At 41.7% G+C, this 19,005-nt stretch overlaps 1 protein-coding gene across 1 annotated transcript in view; it reads right to left on the reverse strand.

The window, feature by feature from the left end:
- Nucleotides 1–15,937, reverse strand: part of gli3 (GLI family zinc finger 3) — a 310,179-nt gene extending 294,242 nt beyond the window's left edge. Inside the window, exon 1 of the mRNA XM_039666425.2 lies at nucleotides 15,557–15,937. The gene's annotated coding sequence lies outside the window, so the exon portion shown is untranslated. The remainder of the gene's footprint in view (nucleotides 1–15,556) is intronic.
- Nucleotides 15,938–19,005: the final 3,068 nt, after the last annotated feature.

Here is a 19,005-nt window from a genome sequence, read left to right on the forward strand (position 1 = left end):
AGGCACCTAGCCGGCATCCAGAGCAACAGCAGTGGTGCTCGCATCGTCGGTGCTGGAGGACTCAAGGCTTCAACGGAAGACTACTGAGGGATATCGCACTTATCCAATCCGAGGAGTGGAATGGCGAGCAAGCGAAGACACCTGAGCGGGTCCAGTACCGGCGGAAGCGAGTATGTGAGAGGACACCGGCTCAATTCGCAGATTATAGAATCTCGCGAAGGTGTTTGGTGTCGCCCAGCCTGCAGCTCTGCAATTGTTAGCGAGGCGCCATGCGCTAGAGCCCAAGAGGAAGTCACGCTCCGAGTGGAGTGGGCCGTCACACCAAGGGGGCGCGGTCGGCCTTGCTGCTGGTAAGACAAAGCAATGGCGTCCACTATCCAGTGAGACAGCCGTTGCTTTGAGAGAGCCCTTACCTTCTGGCTCCCTCCATGACAGACAAAGAGCTGGTCTGAGGTTCTGAACACCGCGTTTTGTCAATGTAGATGCGGAGTGCACATACCTTACAGAGCAGTGCCAAGGCTGGGTCTGCCTCCTCCAGGGGCAGCGCTTGCAGGTTCACCACCTGGTCCCGAGGGAGTGGTAGGAACCTTGGGCACATATCCAGGCCAGGGTCTCAAGATCACGTGAGAGTAAGCCGGCCCGCAACTCCAGGCACGCTTCGTCAACGGAGAATGCGAGCAGGTCCCCCGCCCTCTGAAGGAGGCCAATGCAACCAGGAGTGCTGTCCTCATAGGACAGAACTTAACTCTACCGATTGCAAAGGCTCAAGGGGAGGCCTCTGCAGAGCATTTATATCTACTGAGAGGTCCCAAGAGGGCACGAGGGGAGGGTGAGGCGGATTTCGCCTCCACGATCCCCTCAGGAACCTGATGACCAGGTCATGCTTCCCATAGACTTACCGTTCACTGCATCATGAGACGCGGTAATGGCCGCGACATGAACCCTAAGGGTGGAGGGCGACAGCCTACGCTCCAACCCTTCTTTGCAGGGAGGAAAGCATGACACCGATCGAACATCTCCGGGGGTCTTCTCCGCGAGAAGAGCACCAGTTGACGAAGAGGTTCCACTTCAACGCATAAAGGTGTCTCGTGGACGACGCTCTAGCGGAAGTGATGGTTACCGCCACCGCAGGTGGCAGCGAACTCAAACCTGCCCCGTCCCGTCCAGGAGCCACACGTGTAGCCTCCAAGATCGGGACGAGGGTGCCACAGAGTGCCCCGTCTCTGAGTGAGTAGATCTTGTCTCAGAGGAATAGGCCAAGGAGGTGCAGTCGCGAGTTCGGAGAACCACGTCTTGGTGGGCCAATAGAGGGCTACCAGCAAGACCTGCTCCTAGTCCTCCTTGATCTTGCACAACACCCGTGCAAGAAGGCTCACTGGGGAAAACGCATACTTGCGTGGGCCCCGCGGCCAGCTGTGCACCAGTGCATCTGTGCCGAGCGTGCCCTCGGACAGGGAATAAAACTGGGCGCAGTGGGATGAGTCCCGGGAGGCGAACAGAAGTATCTGTGCCTCCCCGAACTGGTCCCAAATCAGCTGGGCCATCTGGGGATGGAGTCGCCATTCCCCGGAGATAGGGCGGACCCGTGACCGCTCGTCGGCTGCCAGGTTTCGGTCTCCTTGGAATGTACACTGCACGAAGGGACCTCAGGTGCTTCTGACTCCATATCAGGAGGTGGCAGGCGAGCTGCGACAACCGGTGTGAGCGTAGACCACCCTGGTGGTTGAAGTACGCTACTGCAGCGGTGTTGTCTGAACGGACAAGTACGTGTTTGACCCCTGAGCAGTGCTCGAAAGCGGTGCAGGGCCAGCCGTACTGCCAGCAGCTCGAGGCAATTGATGTGCATGAGGCGCTGGGGTCCTGTCCAGGAACCCGCGGCTGCATGCCCATTGCACATGGCACCCCAACCCGTGGTAGATGCATCTGTGGAGACGAGATGCCTGGAAACTCGCTGAAGAGGGACACCGGCCCGTAAAAAGCTGAGGTTCGACCACGGAGAAGGTTTGGCGGCACGCTGGAGTCACTGGAACTCGGGGCGAGCCGCGATGCCATGCCCACCTCGGGACTCTATCGCGACGCCACAGCTGAAGCGGTCTCATATGAAGCAATCCGAGCGGCGTTGCCGTGGCTGCGGATGCCATATGCCCCAGGAGCATCTGAAAGTTTCAGTGGAACCGCACTCTTGCCCTTGAGCTGTTGAAGACAAGTCAGCAGTGAGCGTGCGTGCTCATTCGTGAGCTGCGCGGACATGGCGACCGAGTCTATCTCCATGCCGAGAAAAGAGATCCTCTGCACGGGGCAAAGTTTGCTCTTCTCCCGGTTGACCCGAAGGCCCAGACGGGCTAGGTGCCGGAGCACCAGGTCTCTGTGTTCGCAAACCTGTTCTCGAGAGTGTTCCAATATCGGCCAATCGTCGAGATAATTCAGGATGTGAACCCCGTGTTCGCGAAGGGGAACAAGGGCTGCCTCGACGATCTTCGTGAAGACGCGAGGTGACAGAGCTAACCCGAAAGGGAGAACCGTGTACTGATGCCTGGCCTCGGGGCAAACCGAGAACGGTCTGTGTCGAGGCAAAATGGAGACATGAAAGTACGCGTCCTTCAGGTCGATCGCTGCAAACCAATCCTGAGGCTGGACGCATTCCAAAATGCGTTTGGCTGAGAGCATTTTGAACAGAGTCAATGGAGAGTGTGGCTCAAAATGCGCAGATCCAGGATCGGTCGTAACCCACCGGTCTCCTTGGGGACAGTGAGGTAGGGCCTGTAAACCCAGACCTCACCTCGGCTGGAGGGACCGTCTCGATTGCACCCTTCGCCAGCAGGGTCGCAATCTCCGCTCTCATGACCGGGGCATAGCCACCGACCACCATGGAGCGAACTCCCCTGAAACGGGGAGGAGACCTTGCGAACTGAGTCGCGTAGCCGAATCTGATTGTTCTGATGACGCAGCGGGACAGGTCGGGGAGCTCTAGCCAAGCTCCCAGGAACTGAGCCAGCGGAGTCATGTGAACCACAGACGTCCCCCCGGAGGGGCAGCGGTACGGGGGGACCGGCATGCGCACAGGAGTTACCCCGTGCGGATGCACAGTCGAGCCCCGTTCCCCCACAGAAGAGACTAGGGAAGGATGCTCGTTCCACGGGGGTCTGTTCTGCCGGGGGTCTGGCGATAGAGGGGGAGGGGAGTGGTGTAGTCGAGGGACAACACACGCTCCCATCCGCACCCTCAGAGACAGAGAGGAATGAGCGGGGCGACGCACTGGGACGTCGTGCGCGCTCATTCCAGTCTGTGTGCTCAATGATAGTGTCAAGTTTTTCTTCAACCAGCTCAAGGCGCTGCTCACTCATGGGTGAGCAGCGAGGAGCTAGCTAGAACAAAGATTCTCCACCGGCCCTCCACCGGGGGAAGGAGGGACCCTGCTACCGCCTCCTGTGAAAAACCGTGACACTATCACTGAGCAGCCCGTCTCAGGAACATCGCTTCGCCTGGCGTTAGCGGGGCATGCGGCCTGAGGGGGCTGTGACGCTTACCTGTGGCCTCCTCCACGACGCGAACCGGCTGAAGGCTGCTGCTGGGGCCGCGTGGGAGGGAAGGGAGCCGAAGGGGGGTGGAGGCAGCAGCTGGCCGTCGGGGCAGAAGTGTAAACCCGCCTCCGTCTGTTCCTAGGCGGTCGAGAACTGCTGGGCGAAGTCCTGGACCGCACTGCCGAAACATTTAGATGATGCTCCTGGACCACAGTGGTGGGCATCACCTGACCAAGGGAGCGAACGGCCGCTTCCGTCACCCGTTTGAGAGCGAGGTCAGCAGCAGGCTCGCAGCTCGCTTGGTCCGTCCCCTCCTCGTGCACATTCCTGAGCAGCTAGCAGGTGCTCATCATAGGGCGGAGGCTGCCTATCCCGCCGCTCTACAGGATCGCGCCGCCATAGACGACGAGAACCTATAGGCTTTGGATGGGCGTCTGGGAGCACCGCGGGAGGACGCGCTCTGCGGACGCAGCTGCATCGCAACCGCGTCGCCGAGGGGAGGAAAGGCGGGGAAACTGAAGCACGCTCTCGGGGGGACACCCAAGTGCGTGTCAGTTCCGCATGCAACTCGGGGAAAAAGGAAATTGGGGTTGGCTGTGGCCGTGAGGCGGCAGCGTTACCCAAAAACCAATTATCCAGCCGCGAGAGATCGGGACAGGGCGGAGTTTCACTCCCACCCGATGCTCACGGAGGCCCGAGATAGCATGGCCGTCATCGCGGGATCAGACACGGCGACGTTGACGCTCCCGAGGCGAACTCCCTGAAGCGATACAGCGCTCACTGGCTCTAACACTGGAGCGGTGGGTGTGGCCCGAGGAACTAGCATCGGGGGTTGTGCCACACAATCACCGTCATATCAACCTGTCCGCGAGTCGAAGAGCTTCTAGAAGAAGAAGCAGAACGAGTAACGGACACGGGGACTCTCACTTTATCAGATCATTGAGTCTAGATCACAGTGTAGAGATGCTCATGTTCCCACAGAAGGAACATGAGTCATCCACGAACGCTGCTACTGCATGCTGAAAGCCCAGGCAGACAGAGCAGTGATCGTGACCATCAGAAAACGACATGAATCGATCGCACCCAGAAGAACACGGGCGAATCTTCTTTAAAAAGACGCTATGCAAATTTCTGCAGCCCCAAGGCATTGCATGCCATTGGCTCGTGATTAAATACTCGAAGAAGGATTGGCTTTCTATGTGAAACCCCCAATCTCCGTCACTTCTGACGTAACTCGAAGTGACTACGAAAGGGAACCTGAGTTTCCCACTCGTGTTTAAGAATTTGTGGTGGCATTCATGTGCACTCAACTCGTAAATATAACCTTTCTGACATGACTTGAACGCACCAATAGTGCACAAACATAGGGTCTGTTTACAACTTAATTCATATGTTTTTATTAATTCTATAGCTATCTGTTCCATTAACACTTGGCCACATAATTTTTTCTCTGCATAATTAATATGAATCCAATCTTTAATTCCCGCCCTAAATACAACAAAAGCAATAGATATGAGCTTCATTCAGGCGCAATTACTAGGATTCGGGACAACAGCTAAGATTTCGGGACGTCTGGTTAACCTATGTGGCGGCGCGTGCGCAGTCTTCACTCAGACACGCTCTTCAATCTATTGCCGTTGCGGACTCTATTCGTTCTGATGAAATCACAAAATAAAATTCACACATCAACAAGATCGCCAGGTCAGCATCAATGTTGCATCCAGTACTGCTTTTAATTCACGCCAATGAATGAAAAGCCCCATCTATAGAAAAGCCTGACCGATTGGGACTCTTCTCTCTTGGGACCGATTGGCTCCTCACTTGGTCAGATTACCTTTTCCGTTTCATAGTCTCTTCCAACCACATTTCTTTGCTTTTTCCATCGTCGAGTTTCATGCCTGAAATGTGCACAAGTGTCTTCATGCCTCATTTAAGCTTGTTGATGTGTATGACGTCATTGCCGTAAAGCATGTTTTGATGCCCCCCCCCCCAGCTTTCCTACCAAGGTGTTTCGCCCTACTATGAGTTTGTTTACCACCGAAATGACTTTGAAGTCTCAACTCAACACAACTTTTATTTATAAAAGCACTTTCAAAACCATTAAAATGGACCAAGCTGTTATATTAAGGTACAATTCTTGCATAGTGTGCCTTTAACTCGTGAACACCAGCCTCTGTACATGCACTTTTAAACATGAAGTTACCAAGCAGTTCACAACTGACTAATTACTCAATGAATCACTGACTGGTGTGCAAAACATTTGTGCAATGATAGAAACCCATTAATCCCAACTATCCCTTAAACACACACATTTAAACCACTGTCTCCACACACACTTTGACACAATCAAATTAAAAAATTCACAGACACCCCACTCACACTCATTAAAACGTTAACCTAATCTCACACATGTAATTTCACTGATTTGCCACGTTTGTGTGTGTGTATGTATGTAAAACCAGGGACAGGTCTCAGCGAGTTAATGAGTTTACTTGGCTTGTTGAGCAGGCGAGAGGCACTTTGCATTGATCTCCTTTTGCTGTGTGAGAAGACAAATCACTCTGGCTCAACTCTCATCTCGACCTCTCACCCGCTAATCATATAAACACACTTCCAATATCTACACCATTAACATATGCCACTTCCAGGGATGCCCAGTGTTTAACCAGCAGGCAAATTTTATCCGGCATTTAGGCCTTTCCTCCCTCACCATGAAGGAAAAAATCATATAATTCTTTTTCTTTCTTTCTTTCTTTCTTTCTTTCTTTCTTTCTTTCTTTCTTTCTTTCTTTCTTTCTTTCTTTCTTTCTTTCTTTCTTTCTTTCTTTCATTTATATATCACATTTATAACAAGTTAGTTGCCCAAAGTCACAATTTAGTTAAAAAAAATATCAAATAAAAAATATAAACATATAAAATAGTAAAAATAACAAGTAACATTTTCCATAACTATGCACACAAATTAATCATTTTTATTCTTTTTTTATTCTTTTATTTCCTTCATTTTTATACATGTATTATTACATAATTTAAATAAATAATAAATGTGTTTATTTAAGGGTTAGTTCACCCAAATATTATCCCATAATTTACTCACCCAAAAGCCATCCTAGATGTATATGACTTTGTTCTTTTAGACAAACACAATCAGAGTTATATCAAAAAAATATCCTAGCTCTTCCAAGCATTATAATGGAGGAGAATACCGTGTTTTTTGAAGCCCATCATAAAAGTAATCCACACGCCTCTAGGGGGTTAACAGAGCCTTCTGAAGCGAAGCAATGCATTTTTGTAAACTATTATGACTGCCTTCCGGTCGAGTTCCGGCCAAAGAGTGACCTCTGACCCTGCGTATGATGTATTGACGTACACAGTAGAGCAGAGGATAGAGCAAAACATTACCATGCAAATGTTTCCAAACAAGTTCAGTTGTCTTTAGATGTTTATGGTTGCTGAGCAACATCGCAAGTTGTGTTCATATAATGACAGTGAGGACGGACATTACCGGAGGCTAGTAATTACAATTCATAAAGTTTTAATTATGGATTTTTTTCTTGCAAAAACCACTTCGCTTCAGAAGGCCTTTATAAAAAAAACCCTGGACCCCATATGCATTACATTGGGCTTAAAAAAGTACCATTCACTCGCATTATAAAGCCTGGAGAACCAAGAACCAGGATATTTTTTTTAATATATAGGGGCGGCAGTGGCGCAGTGGTTCATGTGGGTTGTCTACAAACCGAAGGGTTGGTGGTTCAATCCTCGGTTCCACCTGACCAAGTGTCGAGGTGTCCATGAGCAAGACACCTAACCCCAGCTGCTCCCGACGAGCTGGCTGGCGCCTTGCATGGCTGTCACCGCCGTCGGTGTATGAATGTGTGTGTGAATGGGTGAATGTGAGGCAATATGTAAAGCGCTTTGGTGGCCATTAGGTCTATGAAAGCGCTATATAAATGCAGTCCATTTACCATTTATTTTTTTTAATATAACTTTTTTTTTTAATAAAATTTTTAAAGAAAAAGAAAACTTTCATTGTTGGGTGAACTAACCCTTTAAAATTTTTTATCTATTGAAAATTTGATCTAGTTTTTTAGATTAGATTTTTAGATAGACTATGTTTTTTAGATTTTAGACTTTTATCAAAATTATATAGATGAGAGACAATTGGTTTTAACAGAGTAAACAGCCGATTTGTACTCAAGTAACAAATATTGCTTTACAGTAATGCAATTTTTCTTAAATTATTCGACAGCACAGTCCAGACTCTGTCAAGCAACACAATTGTACAGAACCAAAATTGTTTCTTTTAAATGTGGTGTAACTTGCAGAAGGATAATTGCAGTTACGCAAGACATCTGAAAACGTGATAGCCATTAAAAATATTTATTTAGGATGTGTGAACCACATCAAGCCTTCACTGATCATTTTTATTTACAAGCAAAACACTTGCATGATTAACAACAGGCTGCAAATGTGAACCATCAAGACATTATCAACAAAGTAGTAGAGGGGGATTTTGGTGGGATGAGTTGCTAATAGGAGGAGACAAATACTTTGACTATAGCACAAAAAGCCAAACAACATAAATAATTCTAAAAGCTAAGGAGCCCCCTTAGTATGTGGAAGTACCCCTGAATACAGTGCTGACACATGATGCACGGCAAACGCACACACACATTTCCAGGCATCTGAAGGTTTTTCAAGCTTTTGTGTGAGGACACATTCAAATCTATTAAAAGTATATCAGTAGGCCTGTGCCAGGTATCCCATTGCCCAAATAAAACACATATTACTGTACATACTGATATTGTAAACATTGCTGAAATTGTATAAACTGCCAGCGCAAATACTGAAATACTGTATATGAAACATGCATGTGAAAATCTTTAGTGTTCAGTTCACATGCACTTTCTATGCATGAAATAACTCACACAGGTTGGAAGACTAACATACACAGACACACACACTTGAAATGCAGGGCGGTAGAGACCTGTCTTGTAAATCTCTTTGTGAACGCAGCTTTGGGAGGTAGACATGAGCTTACACTGAGCTCTGAGAGGAAAAAACACTCCCGCTCAATTCTTTCTCTCTTTAACTCTCTCTCTCCTCCTTTCTCTACCATCTTTTCCTTTTCTGCAGCCTTCCGAACAGTCTCGACACTTTCCTTCTTCTCTTCCACTTTGCATTCTTCTTTTTCACCACATTTTCCCACCAAAAAGCTAACATCTTGCAGCATCCACATCGTGAGTAACCTGAACTCTTGTGAACTCTATTACATTGTGAACATACACTAAATCTTATACAATATATAACCTTTGGACATTTTAGAGTCATCATTCACTACACAGCACAAGACAGCAAATGTGCTAACATCAACCCCCCCACCCCACTATTTGTTTTCCTCTCTTTCTGTTCCTCATATGGTGGACATCAGCCCAGTCAAGTTCAAGTCTAAAGGGCTCTGCTGTCACAGTAACTAACTCACAGTATGCAAACCTAATTCCCCATTCATAAACCCGGTCAGTCCGGGTGCCCAGGGCCCCAAATCTCTTTCTCCTTCCCTCAGCAGTGAGTAATGTCCTGCCTCTTCTCAGACAATGACTTCGGCAAGTAGCCGCCAAACTGCGGGGCAGCGAGAGAGGGGGAGTGCTCTCGAGCACCTTTGACAAATGGGACCTTTCTCTCTTAACCGTGGCTGCTGGATGAGCCTTTACTACAGCACACGGCACGCTCAGTGTCCGCCATGAGCAGCCGGCAACCTAAAGAGTCCGATTATGTGTGTGTGTGTGTGTGTGAGTGTGACTGAATAATACATTTCATAGTCTAACCTTGTCCTCCTACAAGAATAAGATGTATTTCTCAAGCAAGCCCTTTTTCGATAAAAACAGCCGTCTAAAGTGGTTTGGCAAAAACTCCTTTACAGGCCATGTGCACATTTATCCTGCTGTTTCTTTCTAAATGTTTGCCTCTATTAGGGTAGGGCAGTATGAGAAAAAAATCAAATAACATGATTATATATTAGTTTATATAAATTTATAGGACGCAAACAAAATATAAGTCTGGTGTCACTGCAAATAAAAACAGCTTTACATTGTATAATACCTGAATTCAAAACAAAACTACTACAATTAAAAAATGAATAATATAAATGTTGAGCCACATTCAAAGTCATTGTAAAATGCAGATCAGTGTCATTAGGCTATATTAACACAACTTGCGATGTTGCTCAGCAATCGTAAACAACTAAAGTCAACTCAGTTTGAGAACATTTGCATGGTAATGTCATATTATTATTATTATTATTATTATTTATTTTTTATTTTTTTTTCACTCATGTGTAAAAATAGGCACAGTCTAACAAAATCTATCCTGGTTGACACTTCATCTGTCACACAACATACCATCATACCGCTAATCCTATCCTGTGTTCCTTCTCCTCCCTTGTCCCTTGGAGTGTTGGTGTGTCATAATGGTAATTAACAGTGTGACACATTATCGTTATAAACAACCAAGGACTCCTTAGACCCAGTTCTCTACCTCCTTTCTGCTCCCCTCCACTCCAAAATCTCATTGAGGGAACTAGTCTGTAAAACTTTCACCTCCATCCCCTCCCCTTCTTTTTGCTTAGAAGGAACTGGTCTTTGTTCAGCGGGAGAGAGACCCCTCCAATAGACCTAGCCTCCCCTTCAAAGTTCCCTGTGGAGTATTGTTAAAACAAAGCACCCCCCCCCCCACACACACACACACACACACACACACACGCACACACACACCACTCACCTTCTCCCTCTCACTCCATCTATGCCCTGGCCCTTAAAACCAGCACACTTTGCATAATAAAAAGCGATTAGTCTTCAGATGCTATGATGACAATGCGGGAGTCTTTCAGGCCTGCCTGAAATTTGCTCATATAGTTAAGTCTCCTCTTTTGTTTTTGTAAATAGGGACATTATTTATCTCAGGGAATAGGGAAGCAAAGGTTTGACATTTATTTTTATAGTTCTCAAATTAGGCAGAGTATAAACATAAGGAAGAAGAGGCAAACAAGAGAGGAGCTATACTTACGGATGTGAGGAGAACACATGCCCTGGCAGACTGTTTTTATCTTTCTACTTATGAATCTGATATTAAGGGTTGCTTAGGGTTGAAGGTTAAGTCATTCAAATTGTCGTTTTTTTTTCTTATATTTAAAAAAAATTATAATACAATTTAATATGATTTATTAATATTTAATTATTCTTTGATTTTTTATTTATTTTTGATACATTTAAATGGTTTATGTTTAATTTTTTGAAGTCTTTGTGAAAGAATGAAATGCTCTAAAAATCTTAACCATGTTCTTTTTTTCAAGTATTTATATAGTTTACATTTTACAGTTAATATTTGCTTCATTGTATTTTCATTTATTTATATATTCATTAATTAATATCTGAAATGCCTAAAAATCTCAGGACAAGACATCGATCACATGGAAGGACCATGTTATCTGCCCCCTCATGTGTGTGTTTGGGTGTTTTCACTTTTGTTCAAAATACTTCATCAAAGACAAAACCATTCACACACAACCACTCTGTCACAACTCCTTAACACACCCTGCCACCAAATGGGGATGTACCTACTTAGTTCTCTTGTTGCTGCACTTCACAGGTTTACATATGGTTTTACAGATGGCAAATTAAAGAGCTAAACCAAGAACCAACACACAATGAGTTTTGTTTGCAGCTACCTACTTGAGAAAATAAAACATTAGCTATATCCATGACACACACAAACACATCTATGAACTAGAGTAAAAATGGCTTTATGCTTGACCAATTGATTAAAAATAATTGGGGGAAAATGGATTTGAAAAGTGTAGTTAGTTTGGAGAAAAGGTGTGATATTTTGTATCTTATTATACAAAATGATATTCATAAATTTTCTACATTTATGTGTGGCTAAAGTATCCAAACAAGTCCATATATTTTCAGAGGCACCATATACTGTATATATATATATATATATATATATGAAGAGTTCAGATTCAAAAGCCTATAAGTGCCATTTGAAATTTTCTTCTAAAATGATCATTTTTATCAAGCTTGTATATTTAAGTTCAGTAATTTCATTTACATGGCAATGAAGATTACCTATTAATCGTCATTTAAGTGAAATTACTGAACTTAAATATACAAGCTTGATTTTAAAATTTTAAATGGCATTTAGAGGCTTTTGCATCTGAACTCTTCATATATACATATATATATATATATATATATATATATATATATATATGAAGAGAGTGTGAAGTGTGAAATATAAAAAGATAAAATGGTAATGGAGATAAAGCAAAAAGTAAGAGAGAAAGGGCAACAGAAAGAAGAGAAGGAAGGGGTCGTCCTGACATAGAGGCAGATCTGAGGCATGCCCTGAAGGGATGACTGGGCCTGGGGATTAGAAGGGGGTGAAGAGAAAAGGAAAGAGGGAGAGCTTGAGAGCAAGCCCCCTACAAAAAGCAAGAGACCCCCTCCACTGAGACACAAATATAGACGAACGCTTTTGACGTGTCTCTACTTTTCCACAACCGCTCAACTTCTGATCCGACGCGGCCCAAAGCTCGAGAGCATCGCCTCTTTTTCTCAATTACTCGCTTTCACTTGTTTTCCTTTCCTCTTTCTTGCTCTTTGTGTCCATTTTATTTGATGTTGAACGTATCAAAGTTGAGAATCATCAAAGTGAGAGGTTTCAGTTGAAAGTACTGGTTTGTGGAAGCAGAGCACCACAGTACCACACAACAAAGGTTTACGGGTAATTTTAGATCAGGTGCTGCTTGTTAGGGTCAAAAATGTTAAACATGGCCAAATACATCCGATATTTAGAGGGGGGGAAATGTGTTTTACTCAAAGATATACAAATCTGACAACAGGTCAGGGAGCTAGATTCTTGATATAATTTTCTTGATATAATCTACTGATACAATTTTGAGCAAAAAGCCTAATTGTCACTTCATGCTGCTACAGATCTATCATAACAAATCCCTCTACCTAAAATAAATCAACCCGACCTGGATTCAGAGACTTCAGACTAGCAAAAAAAAAACTCTTTAATGCTGCACCACAAACCACAGCATAAAAAAAAGCTCCTGAGAGCACTTCCAGGATTGCAATCTGCTATCAGCCTTGCAGAGACACACAAATTTCCCATTCATTTGTTCCTTATTGGTTTGGACAATAAGCACAGTGCTATTCAAACCCACATTAGCATCTCAATGCCCCCCTGTTAGTCATCTCATTCCCACATGCACCTAATGACAGGTAGAGTTCCTTTAGGATGCTAAAGCACCCTGAGGGTGAAGGGTGCAGGCATCCCTCTCTAACGTCGGGCCTAATCTGAGGGTTTTATGCACATGCAGTAAGTGGAAGGAGGGGTTGGGTTGACATTGAGGATAATCGTATGTCATCTCCACTTGTTAATATTAGCTGGTGACACAGTGTGCTCAGTACAGTGGGCAAGAAAAGGCGAGAGTGACCCGCTAACCTTCTGTTCTGAAATGCAGCATTGCATATATGAAGTGTGATAAAATCAGATGAACTTTTTTTTTTTAATCTGTTCTACTCTGCTCACTAGTGAGAGTAAATAAATCACGATTAGGCAAGTGTTTTTTTGCTAAATAACACCTGTTTGATCAAAGAATTGCATGCAAATATGTATTGGATTATTTTTGATAATAGTATAAACCTTCTACCGATTTTATTAAGTCATTAATGCATACTGAGCAAATGCAACAATAAACATTTAAATTTAGGATATTTCCAAAGCTCAAATTCAAATTCAAATAACAAAATCTATTTTTTTTATTTTAAACCAAAAATTAATATATAAAATTAAGCTTTTTTATTAATTCCTTTTTGAATTAACAATAAAATCTAGTTTATCATTTATTTTTTAAACAATTTATTTTTTCTTTTTAAAGCAAGGTACAAATTTGTTCCCAAAACATTGACGCGTAAGATAAACACTGACTTGAAAAACTCATGCTGTGGATTTCTTTCTAATCGCAGGTCTGTGTCTTTTTAGAGAACAATGACTTATTATCATCACAGAGCTTGAATTGATGAACTCGAATAAATGCTTATTTCATAACAACATTGAGTACAGGCTGAAAAAAAAATGCACAAATAAACAATGTTATGGCCTATACTGGTAAATTTGTCATGAAAAACAGATTACAGATTGTTTGACATATTTCTCTATTCTGTTTGACATGCATGCAAATTCATAGATCACCGGACAGCCAAAACTGACATATTACAAAGAGTTTCATATAATAAATTATTGATTACATTTAACATGAAAAAATGTTACACTTTTGTGCTGACTACAGCCTTGGGTCAACTATATATACACAGATTTTAATAGAGACAATTCACTAGAAACAACTATTTTACATTAAAGGCAAATGCAATAAAGTAACAAATAAAATGAAAAAAGAGAAGAAAAGCAAACCTCAAACACGCAATATAGGCAGACCTCTTTGCGTTTGATGGCCACAAAATCGTCAAGAGTTCACTTTACAATTTAAATGCATGTTGTAATTAATTAGGCTATAGGTCTCATAGCTTTACAAATCATGTAAATACATTAGCTACAATTAATCCGTACAACCTTGCACTAAAATGGTAACATAAACGGTCAAAGTGTGACAAAACGTTTAACTGAACTGTGAATTTTGAATTTAAATGTGAGATTCTGTCCTCAGTTGTCATCGCGCGCAGGTGTCAGGAGAGGTTTGGCGGGACACGGATGTTAAGCTTCCTCTACAAACTAACATGTCTTTCGTGGCATCAGTGTGTGGAAAGTTTTAAAAAGTTAAAAGCAAATATGTAGGCTGTGACTCAAAAACTTTACACAACATCCAAACGGTAAATAGTGATAATTCCCATTAATAACATATTGGCTATTAATTAGCATTGGGCTTTTAAAATAAAACATATCGCAATTATTTCACTTAGGCGACTAACCTAGCATTTTTATCCCTATGGAGAGCCGAAAGCATATTAGCTACTAGATAATGATTGTCACACTTCTTAAAAAAAAAAAATAAATAAATAAAAAAAATAAAATCATCATTCACATGAAATGTTTGTTTCTGTCTATTTAATATCGCAATAATTTATGTAATTTAGCTATAGTCGATTTTAACAGTCTCCAGATATGTTTATATATAAGTGATATATAAGTGAATATAAAATAGAAATGAACATGCAGTATATCACTGCAGGCTGAAACTTTGATTTTATTTGCGAAAAAAATGCAGCAAATAAACACAAGTTTTTTCATTTTGACTTGTTCCATTTTAAAACACATTCCACGTAAATAGATTAGCCTATACTTCACATAGCTATTAGGCCTACCATCGCACATAATTATTTTAAAACGTTTGATCGCCTATTAGCCTACATCAAAGAGACACATTTATTTATTTTTTCTACCACAATTCTATTTTATTTATTTTTAACAATATGACGTTCTGCTTTCTGTTCTTTGGGAAAAAGAACGCTTATGTGGGACCCCGAACTTTTCTTCAGAACTATATCCAATAAAAATTAACTTGAGAATAGGCTATATAAAAATATTGCAAGGACACATTGCCCTGAAAACAGTTGCACTTTGATGGGTCTAGTTATTTACAGATAAGCTAGGCCTACTTATCAATGTGACAAGCATAAATCAAATAGACATTTTCAAAAAAACAAAAAAAAAAAAACAAAAAAAAAACAGACCAATAGTTTGACAATAGCTAAGTTGCAAAGTTTGTCAAACGGCTCTCCCGAACTTTCTATAAAGCAAAAAAACTAATAAACAGCCACCGACCGCTGCCAATGGTGGTTTCGTGCCGTTGTCCTATATTTCATGTAGGCTAATCATTTGCACCAGACTGGAAGGGGTATCGCATTTCACATTTTTCATGACTCTTCCCCCCTCTTCTTCGGTTTGCAAAACTTCATGGAACCAACGAGGCTGACCAAAACTGTACATAGCCTACTTCCACTTACTAGTTCAGCTGTTTTGAAACTTTTCTGTCCTCTCCTCGTAAGACTTTCTTCTCGCTCGCTTGCAGATGCTTGTTGCAGACAGACTCTTGGCTTCTTCACTTGAAACTCCAAAAACTGTTTTGCGGACTTTTTTCTTTTTTTCCCTCGTCTTCTCTCTGTCCTATGTGCGCTTTGCAGAAGCAGCCCAGTACTGAACTGGACTAGCGCCCTGTCTTTTTGCCCATACCTTAAGTCTAAGCACAAAAGTAGGTACAGCGACTCGTGAAACTTCTATACGTTTATCGCTGTAAAGAGCATAACGCAGTTTCTCGGGGAAAGAAGATTTGATTTGTAGAGCCCCAGCTGCCCTTTCCCTGTGTCTGACTCCTCCCTTTCGGAGAGCAGACACACTACCTCTCCTCTTTTTCCTTCTGCCCCCTTTTCCCTCCCTCTCTCCTGGTATTATATCAGCGCGCTTTCCTGAGACGGTGCAGTCATGTTTGAAGAGGGAAAACGAAATGGTCACTTTACAAGTGGGCTATGAGAGCGTGATTATGTTAATTATAACTTGCAAATTAAGTGTACTTTTTTATTTCTATATAAAATGTGTAACTGACACTGTAATGAATAGTGATAACGAAAACACATTCGAAATGACACTATAGACAGCTTTGGCACAGCAACTTCTTAAAAAGAGGATTTGTTGATTCTTAAGATTTGTAAACTAAATGCTGTATGTGATAAAATGACACAAGAAACTTAAACATTCAAAGCATGTTTAAAATGGTTCTTTCACATATTTTCCAATTCTACACTGACATATTCATTAGTATTCATTGTAATTTCATTGTAATTAGGTAAGAACTAAAAGATGATTTAAAAAAAAAACTTTCTTTGAGTTGTCCTGCATTTTAACATCCACACACACACACACACACACACAAATATTTATATGTAATATATGTAATTTTTAAGGTTTTACGTTTGAACAAACAACATGGATGTAATTTTAAAATTTAAATTTTCCAAAACTTCATAACTGACCTCAAAAAGAAAAACAAACAAAAAAATATTAATAAGAGAGTTAAACCAAGATGTGTTTTACATTAGGCTACATTGATTAATTGTCAAAGTCTAACACTTATCATGTTTTGAAACAGTGATTCCTTTTAAGTACATGAATTGAATAAATAATTTAGTATATTATCCTCTATCCAAATCCTAATTTGTTGCCTGAAAATAAGAATATGTACTGTCTTTCTAGTAATTAATTCTTATTGCATTATTTCAATAGATCAGCCAGGTACTCTGGATGTGGAAAATGACAAGATTATACAGTAGAAACTGTCAGGGAAGACTCGCAGTGAGACTATGATGTTCGCAAACATCGAAAGGAAAACTGTGCCTCCTGTAGGGTTATTCCTAATCAATATACATAATCAATATACAGGGAAATAAGGCTGTTAAAAAATACCTTCTGGGCTTCACCATCAATCAATGGGGCAGCAACTGATTTTTTTTTATTTATTTATTTTTTTTTTTCACAGTTGAAAATCAGACTCTAATCTCTTAAACACAATCTGACTGTGTGTGTGGCCGACAAGTCAAGTCCAATAGTGTTCATTTTATGATGTACAAGCTATACTGATGTGTCTGTCAGAGAGACAACCTTGATGTTTGTGCAGCAATGAAAATGCATTTACCCTTAAGACACTATTAATCCTGATCTCATGTCACATAGTTCAAATAAAATAAAATAAAATGGGCTTGCTATAATAGAAGCATGAAATCATGCTCAAATATAATGTATCTGTGTCCTGGGTTTTTTAAGCTTTTGAATCCAAAGAAAATAATTTAGCACAAAAAGTTAAGCAATGTAAAACAACCAGTTTGAAGACGAAAAAAAAAAAGCAAAGCAAAACCATCTGACTAAGATTATCCATTACACATAACATCTAACATTTATACATGTAAGCTACAAAAAGCCACATTAATCTGTATGTATTGAGGTACAATAATTTAGTTCATTCATATTTTAATAAAATAGTTTTCTGTCTCAAAGTGCTTATTAAACTAAATACCATTTCATATATTTAAAAGCAGATGGTGAATGAGTCTTTAAGGTTCGGACTTGGATAACATGATAAACCTTTCTTCCAGTTATCGCTATCATCTGTTCAGCTGAAGTGAATGGAGCGACTGATATAGAGATGTAGGCAATCAGTCAGTGTTCTTTGTGAATATCTTTGAGAGAGATGGATGAGAGAGAGAGGGTTCACAGAGGAGAGAAGGAATGAGAGGACGGGTAAGCCAGAGTGGGGATTGGGGGTGGTTATCTGCTCCCGAAAGTATTCTATCAAAGAGGAGTCGGATCCCGGGAATTGAGATTTTGCCTGAAGGCAAGTAACCGTTGGTCTCCCAAGAACATATTCCAAAGTTGGCCTCGAAGAGCCAAAGCACACATCAAAAGCAGCAGTGGTGCCAAAGCGGTTCTGGAGGAGAAAGAAAAGGGTACAGGTCTCTCCTTGGCCCCCTTTGAGCCCCTGATCTCACCCCAATTAAACAAGAATTCCTGACTATTCTAGACCTGACTCACATTGACATGGTGCACACCCTGAGACTTATGTATTCAATTGTCATTTTACCTTGCAGTTTGTGGAAAAACACACTGTGATTCACTTTTGGAGACACTGTATAATAAAAGTAGCTTACGAACAATCAAGCTATGGTCCTATGACATATAAGTTTTAAAATATTTATTTGTATTTTAATATTTCAGCATGCACCACACCTTGAATTAGAAAAAACATCATAATGTCATAAATATTTTTAAATATCAGTTTTGTTAAAAAAAAACAATTATAAGAAATTATAATTAATGGTTCTACCAAAGGATTTGGTCAAACCACTGTTTGTGGTGTGGACTTTTAGTTTGTTCTCTTCTCTTTCTAGTCCCTTTGTTGATAGATTTTCTTTGATTGTCTCTCAGGTGTGGTATATAGCCCTTGTGTATGTTGTTTGTCAGGTCATGTCCTTCTATTTGTGACATGTCGTGTTCTGGTTTTTGCTCTTTGTGTTCTGTGTTTTTTTTTTTGGTAATAAATTGAGTAACACATTATTTTGTGTTTTTTTGGTAATAAATTGATAAATTTAACACATTATTTTAAGTTTATGTAGTTACGCATTACATGTCCTTACATGTAGTAACAGTAGCCTAAATTATGCACAATTACAAGTACCTAACCCTAAACCCTAAACCTTAACCATTACTCTATACAATGTACAATGTTTCAAAGTACAATGTAACTTTGTTTAAGTTTAGGTTTGTTTCATGTAATCCAACTCGTATAAACCATTCCAGCCTTTGGCTTGCTTAGTTAGGGTTTAAAAATGTTCTAAATATTCAATAATACTGCATTAATGATTTGACAGCACTGACACTATTACTGTAGATGAGAATGAAAGAAAAT

This window comes from Pimephales promelas, chromosome 22 (assembly GCF_988280905.1).
Source record: "Pimephales promelas chromosome 22, fPimPro1.hap1.1, whole genome shotgun sequence".
Taxonomy (NCBI): Eukaryota; Metazoa; Chordata; class Actinopteri; order Cypriniformes; family Leuciscidae; genus Pimephales; species Pimephales promelas.